General features: G+C 50.8%; 1 long non-coding RNA gene across 1 annotated transcript in view; it reads left to right on the forward strand.

Annotated features, from left to right (window-relative positions):
• The window catches only part of LOC118546797 (uncharacterized), an 89,313-nt gene that overhangs the window by 56,321 nt on the left and 18,642 nt on the right, over positions 1-14,350 (forward strand). The window contains exon 4 of the long non-coding RNA XR_013449872.1: positions 2,138-2,270. This is a non-coding gene — a long non-coding RNA (uncharacterized LOC118546797). The remainder of the gene's footprint in view (positions 1-2,137; positions 2,271-14,350) is intronic.

Genomic DNA, 14,350 nt, shown 5'->3' on the forward strand with positions numbered 1-14,350 from the left:
TAGGTAAGATAATGTCCAGATTTTCAGTGTCTTGCCATAATAAAGTCTTAGTTAACTGTGCAGGGCAGGTGATCCTGAACTGGAGGGAAGGGACCCTGTCATTCAGGAGCCTTGGCGAGGAGATGCTCCCCTCTTGATTCAGAGCTTCCATGGTACCCTAGGCAATGACGTCCTACTGGCAGAGGGAAGCAAAGGCAAAGAATCACACGGGAAGCAATCATGAGCCAGACCCGGGGATGGCCACCTCCCCCTGCCCATGATCCATGGACCAGAACTCAGTGGCCATGGGGAGGGGCAAGAGCCGGAAGTGAAGGTAGCTTTGAGCCCAGGAGGAAAGGCAAACAGACTTTGTGAACTCAGAGTCGTTTCTGCACAAAAACACACTTCCTCATGTCTCCACAAGGTCCCTGGTAGGAAGGGATGTATCTGTGTGCTCCCCGCTGGGGCCTCAGCGTGCAGAGACAGTAGGGACCTGGGCTCACCTTTGAGTCCAAAGTCAAAGCTAGAGCTTCTTTCTTTTGCCGTTTCACCTGATAGATAATGTATGATATGACACAATATATTACAATACAATATATATTGGCAGGCCCTGTGGGATATCTTCAATTTCTATGACCTGGTTTCTGATAGGCCCACCCCCACTTCTGCTGTACTCTGAGTCAGGACTTGGGTTGACTCGGAGGAGTGCAGTACAGCTAGAAAAGGGAATCCAGCCCTCCCCTTCTCCCCTACTCAAGCTCAAGGTGTCAGCAGTGTCTTTGCCCCCTCCTTCTGCCCCCTCGTCCTTTGAAGTTGACCTTAAGTTCTACAGAGCGCATCTCTTCAGTACGCCCCACCCCCACTGCCACCACTGCTCCTCCCGGTCACACCGCCATGACCAATTCCGTCCACCCTCCTCCCAGCCTCGGACACGAGCCCAGCCCTGGTGATGAGTATTAGCATCGTGAGTTTGAGCAAGTGGCTTCAAGCCTGTTTCTCCATCCATAAAATGAGGATGATCATAATATCCAAAAGACATAGTAAAAATTGTGTGAGCCAAAAATTCAGGTAAAATGCCCTTTGGAAACTGCAAAGCACCATACAAAGCCCCCTGCTCCCACGGCTCCCCATCTGGGGAGGGGACCCCTGTCCACATCCCCAGGCCTCCTGCTGCCAGCAGGGAGTGTCTACCCCGGCAGTCCCTATCTTCCACAGTCCGGATCCAACTCAGTTTCTGCATTTTCCCTTTATGGGTCCAGCCAGAGAGAAGACTCGCTGTCTCCCATGCGTGGTCCTTGTGTCCCCTTCTTCAGAATTTGTCTCCATGCCTTTGTTTGAGTTCATTCCTCCTCCTAAATGCCTCTTGGGTTTTTACGTGCATCATCTCTCCCTGTGTTGCAAAGTGGAGCAGGATACCAACTCTTTCATCCAGGAGCCTCCACCCCTTCTGAATTCTTGTCATTCCCACTTGGAAACACCGTCTTGCTCCTACGTAATGCTGCAAGTTAAGTTACAGCACATCGGCCTGGGTGCTCGGGGCGGGCACGTAGAACAAGACCCGGCCAAACATGGTCCTGGCCCTTGAGGGGCATTCTGACTGCCTGGGGGGACAGCCACAAATACAGTCAAGTACCCAGCCACAGAGAAAGGCCTGGAGACTGAGTGCTAAGGAGAGGAAGCAGGTCTGGATTCTGCAGAGAGGCTTCCCAGTGGAGGACAAGTGAACCAGACCTGGCCCCGAAAGGTGCCAGGGATACCAGCATGTGGAAAGGGAGAGGAAGGGCCTGCAGCGGGGAGGCAGGAGGTCCAATGCTGCATGTGGTTCAGGGATGTGGTTCAGACCCCGTAAGGGTGGCATTCCTGCTGGCACATTTTTGCCTCCCCAAGCCATTCCCAGCCACACGACACTGTTTCTGCTAGCCTGTGATGAGTGTCAGTGTTGCCCATGATGAGTGTCACATGGCCACTGAGCATCAGGGGCACCAGGCTGGGGGTGCTGTGTGCCGGGGAGAGCCTCCCCACTGTCTCCCCAGAATGCTCATGGTGTATATTCAGAATATCTATTAAATGAGTGATGGCAGCCTCTGAGAGAACCCCTGGGCCTGGTCTCAACTGTTGGAGCCCTTGTGACCTGAGGCAAGGCACTTCTCCCCTCCAGGCTGCAGTGTCCCCACCTGTCAAGTAAGTTGACAACAAAGGCCCAAGGGACCCCTATGGTGAGGAGATGAAGTCCATGAGCTGCAGCGTCAGGACATCGGGGTGCAAATCTCCAGCTTCCTGAGTGGCTTCAGGTAAGTAAATTCATGTCTCTAAGCCTCAGTATTCTCCTGCATAAAAGGGAACAACAATACTGCAAAACCTAACCAGAACACCGTAAGTGGCATTCCAAGAACTCAATTGCACAAAACTTGGAGTCTCATTATGGTGAGGATAAAGAGAAGATGCGGAGATTGGAGCTTATTGTGTTGTGTCTGAATTTAGTTATGATGAGGTGTTACAGTAGGATTCTTGTGGATTCAATGTGTTTATATACATACACACACACATATATATACTCTCTCTCTATATATAAATATGTTAATATGTGTAAAATGCTAGCACGGTAAGTGTGCAATGGAAGTGACTAACTGGTGGCAGTAAACCAAGAGCTCCCTGGCTGGGCTGAAGTGTGGGCTCACCGAGGACCACTCTGTGGGCTGGCGGGGACGTTCAGGGAAGGACTCTGGCAGGGCTGAGCCCGCACCGTCTGAGGCCTGGAATCCTGCCAGCCTGACACCACAGCGGCTTCTAGGCCGCTTCTGATCGGCCCAAGGTTGGATCTAGAAATCCCAAGGAGGGGAGAAACTGACTTGGCCTTCATCTGTGAGTGAGCAAAAAAAAGAACTATTTTTCAAGTTCCCAAGAGGGTAGCAGGAAGACAGTCAGAGACCACCCTCCTCCTTTTCTGTAGAAATGCTCAGAATCATGTGCATGATTAATATCCCAAACACTTATTCCCCTGTGGGCCTTTATTACAGGAGAGAAGTTAAGCTGCTTTTTGCCCGAAGGGGGAAAGCAGTGTCTGAATAAACCAGCTCCTGGGGCGCCTGGGTGGCTCAGTCTGTTAAGCGTCTGCCTTCAGCTCAGGTGGTGATCTCAGGGTCCTGGGATCGAGCTCTGCATCGGGCTCCCTGCTCAGCGGGGAGTCTGCTTCTCTCTCTCTCCCTCTCTCTCTAAGCCTTCCCCCATTCGTGCAAGCTCTCTCTCTCTCTCTCAAATAAATAAGTAAAATCTTAAAAAAAAAAAAAAGTCAGCTCCTGCCACTCCAGCCCAGGTGAGAACCCCTTGGCACTGGCCCTCTCTCTCTTCCCCAGGCGGGGCCTGCAGAAGGCTTGCTGGGGCAGGGCTGCGAGCCTCCCCACTCCTCACCCCTCCCGGTGACCAGAAGCATTAGGCCATCCACAGATGCTCCTACACCAGGGAGTTCAGTCAGCAAACTAGGTCCCACGTGCATCCCACACGAGACCTAGAAAGGGCTTTCTGCTATGATCTGGGCCCACCTCCATCGCATATCTTATACGCACAGGCGTCAGAGTGGGAGGGGAGGTCAGAGAGCCCCCCTTTTACAGATAAAGAACTGAAGCCTGGGGAGGGGTTAGCCATGCTTCCCTGGCTGATTCTTCTCTGTCCTCTTTGTGCTTCCTTCTCACCTCCCAATCTCTAAATGTTGGCATGCCCCAGAGCTCAGCGTGTGGACCTCCCACACTGTCTCGGGGACCTCATCCAGGCCTGTGGCTTTATGTACCATACATATGTACCTGGGGACCACTCTCAACTGTGGATCTGCAGCCCGGACTCTCTGCAGAACTCCAGACTCACGTCAACTGCCCACTCAGCGCCCCCTCTGGGGTGTCTCATAGGCATCACTCTTCACGTGGGTCCAAACTGAGTTCCTGATCTTTCCTCCTCCCACACTCTGCTCCATGTGAGTTCATGGCAATTCCATCATTGCTCAAGCCAATAACCTTGGAGTCACTCTTGGCTTCTATTTCTAACAAACTCATGCCCAAACCTCAGCAGACCCACATACATGGGGATTCTGGCCACCTCTTCCCTTCTCCACCCCTGCCAGCCTGCTTTGAGCCACCAAGGGCCCTTGTTTGGTTTGCTATAGTCTCCTTCGTGGTCTTTCTACTTCCACCCTGCACCCTGCAGTCTGTTACGAACTAACTCAGCAGCCAGGCTATCCTGGGAAGATAAAAGTCAGCTGAGGTCCCTCCTCAGCTCAAACCCCTCCAGTGACCCCCCCATCCCAACCGTAGGTGGTCCGTGTTACCTCTCCATCTGAGGTCCTAGCCCTCCCTCCCTCCCTGCTCACTCCACCCCAGCCACAGTGGCCCCCAATACACCAAGTGCACTCCCACCTTGAGGCCTTGGAATTTGCAACTTTGCCTGGGACACTCCGCCTCCAACCCCAGGTGTCTGCTTGCCGGATCCCCAACCTCCTGGGAAAGGCTTCACTCCCCATCCTTATGCAAACACCGTCTTTTCAGTGAGGTCTTCCCTAACCTCCTTCATTTAAATTGCACCCCCCTCCCATTTTCTGTCACCCCTTTTTACTTTATTTTTCTCCATGACACTGCCCACCAAACATACTATATACTTTATTTATTTTGTTTATTATTTTTCTCCCCTAACTGGAATGTAGGTTCCCTAAAGATAGAGGTTTTTTTATCAGACACACAGTAAGTGCTCAATAAATACTTGTTAAATGCACGAAAGAACAGCAACCAGTGGTTCTGGTGTGTCTGTGTTAGTGGCTCCCCTGAGTATCATTGCACTTGGCCGATGACTGGAAGAGCAAGAAAACACCTTAGATCAAGTTCAGTTCCTCCTTCAGCTGAGAGACGCTGAGGCCTAGTGAGGGAGAAGATATCCCGAATAATCACAGCACATTGACTTTAGAGGAGCTGGGACTGGATCCCCCCATCTCCTAAGCAGAGCCCCGCTCTGGTCTCCCTGCCGCCCACGGCTAGAGGTCACTCCATCCTGACAGCAATTTCCAACCTCCTGAGCTGAAAATAAGAATAAGGAACTGCAGAAAACAGAGAAATGGGGTATGGGAGGGGGTATTTTTAGCTTTGTGGGTTTCTAAGTACATACATATATAGAAAAGTCTGTAAGTATGGCTATATATAGGTATTAAATCAGGAAGCAAGTTGAGTGGTGGTCAGCTTTTCTGAGGGCGACTGTGAGTCTGTTGTGACATGAACAGATTCGAACCAGAGTGGCCGATTCCAAGGAAACTGGTCTGCTGAGTCAGCTGGAAGCTGCACACCTCACATGAGGAGTTCAGAAAGAGTCTGAGGAGTTACATCCTCCTTTTTCTTCTCCTCAATCAGCCAGAAACACCAGTGAAATTCCAAGGCCCACCCAACCCAGTAACTGGCCAAGGCTTTTAGGGTCAAAATCTCCCCAGTGTAAACAGGGATTCTGAAGAGGGTCACTGAGCAGAAACCTAGAGCCCCTATACCCAGTTGACCAGAGACACCTCCTTGGGCTCTGGTCCCTTTGGCCACCAGGAATTTTCCCAGACCTCAGACCAGGCTTAAAAGCTGAGGCCTGGGTCAGCATGGAGCACTTCCTATTAACCAGACACTGTTCACCACCTATGATCTCATTTCATACAACTTACATGGGAAGTACTTTTATAATTGTCTCCATTTTACAAATGGAGAAACTGAGGCAGGGTGGGTAAGTAATGTGCCCAGGTCTCAGCTTAAGGGACAGATCCAAGCAGTCTAGCCCCACCGCCCCTACCCTTAACCATCAGGTTATGCTGCCCTGGCTCAAGGGCAGGGAGCCTGGGTCAAAGCCCAAACTGTGTGGCCTTCATTCATTGGACAAGTGTTTATTGAGTATTGACTATGTGTAGAGTATTCCTGGGCTCTGAGATGCATGGCTGGACCCAGGACTGAATGCCACAGATCTTCGGCTGGACATTGAGCTAAGTGATGAATGTGGAGCAAGCACATTGGCTATTTGTAGAAAGCGAATGAGGGCAGGTCTTTCCTCTCACCTGAGGCAACCTGAGGGAAGTATCCTGATTCTTGCTATAGAAATAGGAGCTAGTGTCCCTCTGTAGGGCGGGAGAAGGACTGGAATTGGAGCAGATCCCTGCCCTCGTGTAGATTATGTTATAGTTGGGGAGACACAGACAATGACCACAAATAAACGAGACAGTTAAGATGGTTATAAGGCACCTAAATAAAACAGGTTGATGGGATTGTTACAGGTTGAACTGTGTTCCCCCAAAAGTTACATGTTGAGGTCCTGTTCCCTAGAATGTGGCCTTATTTGGAGATAGGGTCTTTACTGAGGTAATCGAGTTAAAATGAGGGGACACATAGGCTGAGTCCTGAACATGGAGAAGACTGTCCTGGGAAGAGCTGCGGAAGATCCACACCCCAGAGATGGAAACGGACTTGGCATTTCTGCTGGAGAGATGGCAGGGCCAGGTGGCTGGGGCAGAGGGAGTGAGAGCAGAGAGGTTCAAGGTGAGGAAAGATGGAAGGCAGAGGCCAAAGGAGGGAAGGCCTCATGGGACACGCTGGTATGTGGATTTCACAGTAATTGCAGTGGGAAGCCAGTGGGGGAAATGATGTGAGACCCGGCTTTCCCCTTCAAAAGATCCCCAGGGCCACTTCGTGGAAAAGGCACTTGAGGGTCGGGTAGGTGGGGATCAGTTAGCAAATGAGGCTCATGTTCCACAGAGAAATGAGAGGGAGGAATGGTCTGGGTGGTGATAACTCTGGAGAACCCCAACAGGACTTGTCAGTCCTGGGATGAGAGGAAAAGAGAGGCATCGAGGATGACCCCTGGGATTCGGGTCCAAGCAACTGAAGGAACAGCAGTGCTTTTTACAGTGGGTGAAGGAAGGGGGACAGAGTAGGGGGCTCCTTGAAGAGGAAGACCGACAGCCAGCTTCCATCCAAGTAAGATTTATAAGATGAGGCCAAAAGGAAAATTAGCGACACACCTTCGCTCTGCTAGGACTTCTAGCTGGAGGGAGACAGACATGTAAGCAAATACTAGAAATACCACATGCGAAGTAGCTGGCTACACACAGCTGAAGGACTTACTCCGGGGAAGTTGGAGAAAAGATGAAAGGTTTTTGTTTTGTTTTTTCAAAATAATTTCAGACTTACATAAAGGTTGTAAAAACAGTACAAAGAATTCCCGAATAGCTTTCACCTAGTTTCCCCAAACGTTGACATCCTACAAGTTTACAGCGCCGTCCTCAAAGTGGGAATGAACATGAGCTCCAAACCTCGTTCAGATTTCATCAGTTGCCTCACTGATGTCCTTCATCGGGTCCAGGAGCTGATCCAGGCCCTCACACGGCAGGGAGCTGTCATGTTTCCTTAGGCTCCTCCTGTCTGGGACAGCGGTGCGAGCAGGTGATGGGTTTGGCTGGTGTTTCCTCAGGTTGTGTGTTTTGACGAGAACACCACACAAGCGGGCGCCTGGGTGGCTCAGTTGGTTAAGCGTCTGCCTTTGGCTCAGGTCATGATCCCAGGGTCCTGGAATCGAGCCCCACATCGGGCTCCCTGCTCAGCGGGAAGCCTGCGTCTCCCTCTCCCTTTGCCCCTCCCCCTGCTCATGCATGCGTGCTCTCTCTCTTTAAAATAAATAAAATCTTAGGAAAGAAAGGGAACACCATAGATGCTGTGCCCTTCCCAGCGCATTGCATTGGGCGGTACCTGAGGCCACCATGTCATAGGACTCGTTATGTTGACTCTGATCACCTGGGTAGGGCAGTGTCTGCTAGGTTTTTCCACTGTCAAGGTACGATTTTCCCCTTTGCAATTAACAAGCATCTTGTGGGGAAATACTCTGAGATATGTAAACATCCTGTTTCTCATTACATTTTCACCCATGAATGTTTGTTTCCACTGATGATTCCTGCTTAAAACAATGGTGAGTGCGGGTGTTTGCCAAAGGGTGGCTTTCTATTTCCATGGTGCCTTCTGACATCTATTAATTGGAATTTTGCTGTAAAAAAGAGCTTCCCTTCTCCCTTATTTATTTATTCAAATAGTTGTCTAGGGACCTGTCTAGTGGCTCAGTGGGTTAAGTGTCTGCCTTCAGCTCAGTTCGTGGTCTTGGGGTCCTGGGCTCCCTGCTCAGTGGGGAGTCTGCTTCTCCCTCTTCCTCTGCTTTCCTCCCGCCCCCGCCACCCACCACTTGTGCTCTCTCACGTGCAATCAATCTTTCTTAAATAAATGAATAAATAAATAAATAAAATCTTTAAAAAAATACTTGTCTATATCGGTATAGACCCATTATTTCTTATTTTGTCTTTCATTTATGTTATAGTCTATTTTGATTATTATTTATTTCGCTGCTGAAATTGCCTCAAATTTGGCCACCTTGAGCCCCTTCAAGTTGGCTCCTGTGTTCAAAAGGAAGGTTTTGAGCTGGGTCATAAACGAGGCATAGGGGCTTGTAGGGAGGAGGGAGAACAGAGGCTTCCAGGCTTGAGGTGACCCTAAGGGCAACCATGGGCCATCTACACCCAGTGCTCTCTGAGGATGCTGGCCGGCCTCTGGGCTCGCTATTCCTGACCATGAGGGCCAGGAGGATGCAGCCATGTGCCTTGCTCAGGGGTTGACACCTCCACTGACGATGCCCCCCCGCCCACGACTTCCCTAGGGACCAGCCCTCTGGGGATGCAGCTGCTACAGCTCTTTCCAGCACTGGGCTATTCATGCATCTGCCTGAATTTACTCAAGAGGGGCCCTCCACCAAGCCCACCGACCCCTTCAGCTGCTTCCTGCCTGCCACACTCTGCCGGATTGGCCATCACTCAGGGCCGCGCTGTCCCCACTGCTTGGCCAGTGACTGAAGGCTGTTCCCCTGTCTTCCCTGCCTGAAGGGCTTGTATCAGGGCAGGTGGTGAGGCTCACAGAGCTATGGAGTGACAGAACCACATGTCCTAGAGGCCATCTAGGTGAGACTGGCTATTGTTTTGACTGGTTTGCTGTCACTTTTTCATCCAGGGCCTCTGTGAGGTCTTCAGGGAAAGCCCAGTCATTTACCTAGTGGCAAAGGGGGCAGGAAAGTGGCGGTAGGATGACTATCATTCTGGTCCAAGGCCTGCCCACAGGGATGGAGCTGGGCCCCAAAGGCAGAATGACTTATCTGAGGTCGCAGAGACAGTTGGTGGCTAGGGAAGAGTAGGGACCAGCGTTCAGACTCCTCATGTCCTTCTCACCACTCCACATTCCCAGTCTGTTCTTCTTGTTTCCCAGCTACTGAGGAGGCCGCGGTCTGGGTGTACTTGGCCATTTCCCTCGTGCCCCCAGCAGGCAGAGAGACAGAAGCCAGTCTTCTGGCCCCTTTCTGGGGCAGAGCCTCTGGGCACAGAAGCAGCATGGACCCCCTCACCCGCAGGGAAGGAGAGCTGTCCTGGGTCGTTTAGCGTGTGCAAGGCTGAGGTCAGGTCCAGGCTCACCTTGCGACCTCTCCTGGCTGGAGGCCTGTGACCTCCCCCAGACCCAGGGCTCATTTGCAGGATTAGAAACAGGGTCCACTCTTTTTCCCTTTTAAATTTTGAAACTAAGCTTCAAGATAGGTTAAATAGTCACATGATTCAAAATTCAAGAAGTATAAAATTTCCACTGTAGGAAGTCTCCTTTCCAACTCTGTCCTTTGGACACCCCCACCCCAGAGGCAATCACCGTGGTCTGCTTCTTATGCAGCTTTCCAGAGAGAGTCTATGTCAGATCAGCAAACTTTTGCTGTGCAGGACCAGAGAGTAACTGTTTTTGGCTTTGCAGGCCCTGGATCCTCTTTCGTATCACTCAACTGCCATTACGGTGGGGAAGCAGGTACAGACGGACGTACATGGACACGTGCGGCTGTGTCCCAGTAACATTGGATGTACGGACACTGACATTTGGATTTCATGTAATTTTCACATATCACAAGATATTCTTCATGTTCAGTCAGTCAAGCATCCGATTCTTGATTTTGGCTCAGGTTGTGATCTCAGGGTCTTGAGATCGAGCCCCGAGGTGGGCTCTGCACTGAGCATGGAGCCTGCTTGAGATTCTCTCTCTCCCTCTACCCTCTACCCTCTGCCCCTCCCCACCCCCACTCCCACCTGTGCTCTCTCTTTCTCCCTCTAAAACAACAAAAAAATCTGAACAGCCTTTCTCCTCCCAGGCTCCTCCGCCTCCCTTGACATCTCTTTAAAGCCTTCATCTTGTTCCCTCGGTAATAGTGAGTTAATATCACATGCACGCAGAGCTTCACACGCACCGGCCCTGGCTTGTCTCTGCAGAGATGCTCCAACCCCACCTGTCTGTCCCCTGGGCCCTGCCCCAGGCCAGCTCCTCAACTATTCCTTGGACTCCAGCCTCCTAATGGGTCCTCTGCCTTGACTCTCCCTCCACCTGCCCTTCCTCACAGAGCCCCCAGAGGGATGCATCAAAGTCACAAGTATAATTCTGAAGCCCCCGCGTGTAGTTCACAGATCTGTGCGGGGAAAACCACACTCCTTAGGGTGGTGTTTAAGACCCCCGCCCCACCACGGTTTGACCCCTTCCGACTATAGCTTAATCACTGTGAGTAGACCCTGGCACCAAACTGGGCTGAATCCAGGCTCTCCTCGGGGGTTTGACCTTGGGCCAACACACCTTTCCTTGGGGAGAGCTTAGTTTCCTGGCCTGTAAAATGGGCAGAACAGCAGCCCTCACCTTCTAGGGTTATTGTGAGTTAATTCACAGAAGGTACTTAGAGGGCGGCTGGTACCTATTACACGCCCGGTGCATGCTGGCCACCATTGTTTGTATTTTCAGACTCAATCAGAGCTTTATCTCCCATGCTCAGCACCCAAGGTTCACTGCCTCTGGCTCCCAACACTATAGCCTCGATAGGCTGTGACCATTTTGGAATCATTCCATGCAGGTGACCTTGCTGTGTCCTGTTCCCTCTGCTCCTTCAGGCTGGACGAGCTCTCCCCACCTCACCCCTTGTTGAAATGCCACCGGTCTTCCAAAGCCCAGCTCAGAGGCAGCTCCCCTTCGAGGCCTCGGACCTCACCTCCTGTGTATTTCCCCTCCTCTCTACTTCTGTGATTGCCTTTCCACATCTACTCCCAGGAGAATTGTATATGCTCATGCCATCCCCCAGCTAGGTTGTCAACTCCCTGAGGGCAAGGCCTGGGTCTTTTTCATCCCTGCGCCCCCGCCCCCCCCCCCAGCACTTAGCACGGGAACTTGCACGGGGCCAGTGCACAGCAAATGCCTTTAGATTTCATTGCAAGCTTGAGCTCTTTGGGGATACAGGATGTGGACATGTGAAGAAATCGTTACACTGCCCAATACTTCTCCAGGGTCTAGAACCCGTGCACTTATAAACAAAATGGACTAGGTTTTCCCAAACCTCGAAGGTGGGTTGGAGGTCTGCCAGCCTCTGCTGGTCCATTCCCCATCATTCTGCCTGTGAGGTAACAAATCCTGCAGGACTGCAAACCGTGTTGGCTTTGCCACCTGCACTCACCTGCCTTGCGTTCCTCCCCTAAGACCCAGGCAATGGAGAGGCTGAGTGCACCACCTCATCGGCTGTGGGGTGCAGACACCCTTTGGGAATCTAAAACTTTCTATTCCTCACACGGGGTCCCCAGAAGTCTAGATTGTTAGGCTCCTTTGCTTATGATCTGAATCTCCCTGAATACAATTGTGACCATATGTGTGACTGGAGCTCAGGGAAGAGGGCAAGCCGTCAACCCACATATCCATACGGACTACACTGGCTACGTGTAATAGGAATCTTAGAGAACCGGATTTTTCTTCCCTTATGTGACATAAGTCCTGAAGGCTGGAGGACCATGCCTTCAAGTATCCCAGGCTCCTTCGACTTTCTTGCTCTGCCATACTTAGGATATGACTTCCGTCTTCCATCCTGCTGTGTGGTCATGTGACAGGGCCCCTGTGACTTCAGATATCACATTCGCATTCCAGACAAGGAAAAGGGGAAACAGTGAGGGACAAGAGCACAGTTGAGTCCGCCTATTTTAAAGCCCTTTCTCAGAAGCCCCTCCCAGCGACGGTCATTTACACCTCACTGGGCCTACCTGTGTGACCCACGCTCACCCTAACTGCAAAGGAGTCTGGGAAATGTAGTTTCTTAGCTGGGCACATTGATGCCCATAAATAAAAACTGGGATTCTGTTAGTGAAGAAAACGGGGGGGGGGGGGGGGGGGGAGTAGGGTTGAAGTGGGTAGTGCACTGTCTCTACCCCAGCTGGGATAATCAAGGAAGACTTCACAGAAGAAACAGACCACAGTAGGATCAGATAACTTACCATGCGCTAGAAACTACTAAGTACAGGTGGGGCAGGGAGGCTTCTCTTGTTACCCTCACACGCCAAGGAGCAGTTCCAGCGCCCATTTTAGAGATAAGGCTAACGAAACCTAATGTTCAATAACTCATTCAGGGTCACACAGCTAGTAAATGGCATCTAGATTCAAACTCCAGAATCCACCCCGCTCCCTTCTCCCCTCCAGGCTCACCTTTCCGGTCTCAGGGTGCCTCTGCAGAGAAGGAAAGAAAAGTCCAGACAGTGTGTATCCAGACCAGGACCCTGACAGGGCTCAGAAGGAATAGGGAATAGAGATTCTAAGATTGCTCCAAGTGGCAATTTTTAAACATAAAGATATATTATTTACTTATGGCTAATTCCCAGAAGAATTTCACCTGTTTTACACTTTAAAAAAGCATTAGCATAAAAGTCAAAAATCACATAGAAAACTGTGGGGGACCCTAGAGACAAGGCAAGGGACAAGGTGGGAGGCCGACTCCAGGCTGGGAGGACCAGCAGGGCAGGGGAGCCCGTGGGTCCCTCTGTGCACCACCAAAGTCCCTCCTGCTCTGGACAGCCGCCAGCAGAGTTGGCCACCTGTCAGGAGCTGGGCGGAGGCGGGACATGTGAGGAGCAAAGCCAAGCAGCTCAGTGTCCTGCGAACATTCCTGTCTGGGGTGAAGTGACCAGCAGTGAAGTTCTGGGTACCCTCTGCTTGGGGCCACGTTCCTGTCCTCCAAGTCCTCTGCGTGGCTCAGGTGGAAAGGAACTCGACTCCCCCACTCCTACAGGGGTGTCCTGAAACCAGGAAAATCCTAGGGCCTCAGATTTGGAAGCTTAGGGGGTTAGAGCGCACCTGGGGCGGTCGCGCAGCGGCTGTGGCTGAGCGCCCCCTTTAGGCAGGATCTGGGACTGCAGTTACCTGCTAATTTCATGAACAGCATTCTTACTGTTGTTGTCTGGGAGGTGATGATGCCATTAACTAAAATCTGTAATATAAAAGGAAGGACAGGTTGGTGGGGGTGTCAGGAGAGGCTGGAGATGGTTATTGTCTTTTCAAAGAGAAGATGGAGCTTGTCACGGATCTCAATCAGTTAATGCATAAAATGGCTGAAAATGGCAAACAAAGCAAACCATATTCCAACACTGCATGGATTTATCAGTAAACAGGAGCCTGTTAAGCCCCCATAATGTGCTCAGCATGATTCTAAGATCTCGGACAAATATATGAAAAGTAGAGTGAAAACCCAGCTAATTCAACCATTTGGAAATTGTGGCTTTTCTGGACACCTGAAAATGTACCAGTGCCCCACGCTTTTTAAAAAATGTTAAATATTTTGGATGAAAATATTTTTAAAACACATTATGCTCATCCCTGGCTTCTTTTTTCAAAAAGATTTATTTATTTATTTGAGAGAGAGAGAGAGAGCACAAGCAGGGGGAGCAGGAGAGGGAGAAGCAGACCCCCCCGCTGATCCCAGGACCCTGGGACCATGACCTGAGCCGAAGGCAGACACGCAACCGACTGAGCCACCCAGGCGCCCCTCATCCCTGGCTTCTTAGAAGCTATTGAAGATGGTTTCATTGTGAAGATCATCTACTCTGCTGTCTGTCCTAGGATATGATAGCCCTGGAGGGTGCAGGGTGGAGGTGGCTGTTGGCTTCCAGACTATATGGTCCCCAGACACTATTTTGTTTATTCACCTGCTTTTATACTCTTTCTAGATATTCCCTCACTGTCAGGCCTTCAAGTGTTCATTTTCCCTGTTCTTTTTAAGCCTCCTTTCACTTTATTGCCTCCAATCTGTTCTAAGTTTGGAGACTAGACATAAATGATTCATGTTTTGTAGCCCGTCTTGGTCCAAAATGGAATTAAGGGGACTGTTAAAATGTATCAAGTACCTCCTGTGTGCAGTGCATTTTACCAGCTGTTTTGCAACCATTATTTTGTTTTTCACAACAGCCCTTTGAGTTGGGAATTTTAATCTCCACTTTATAGATGTGTAGACTGGGGCTCAGAGA

Source organism: Halichoerus grypus, chromosome 7 (genome assembly GCF_964656455.1).
Source record: "Halichoerus grypus chromosome 7, mHalGry1.hap1.1, whole genome shotgun sequence".
Taxonomy (NCBI): domain Eukaryota; kingdom Metazoa; phylum Chordata; class Mammalia; order Carnivora; family Phocidae; genus Halichoerus; species Halichoerus grypus.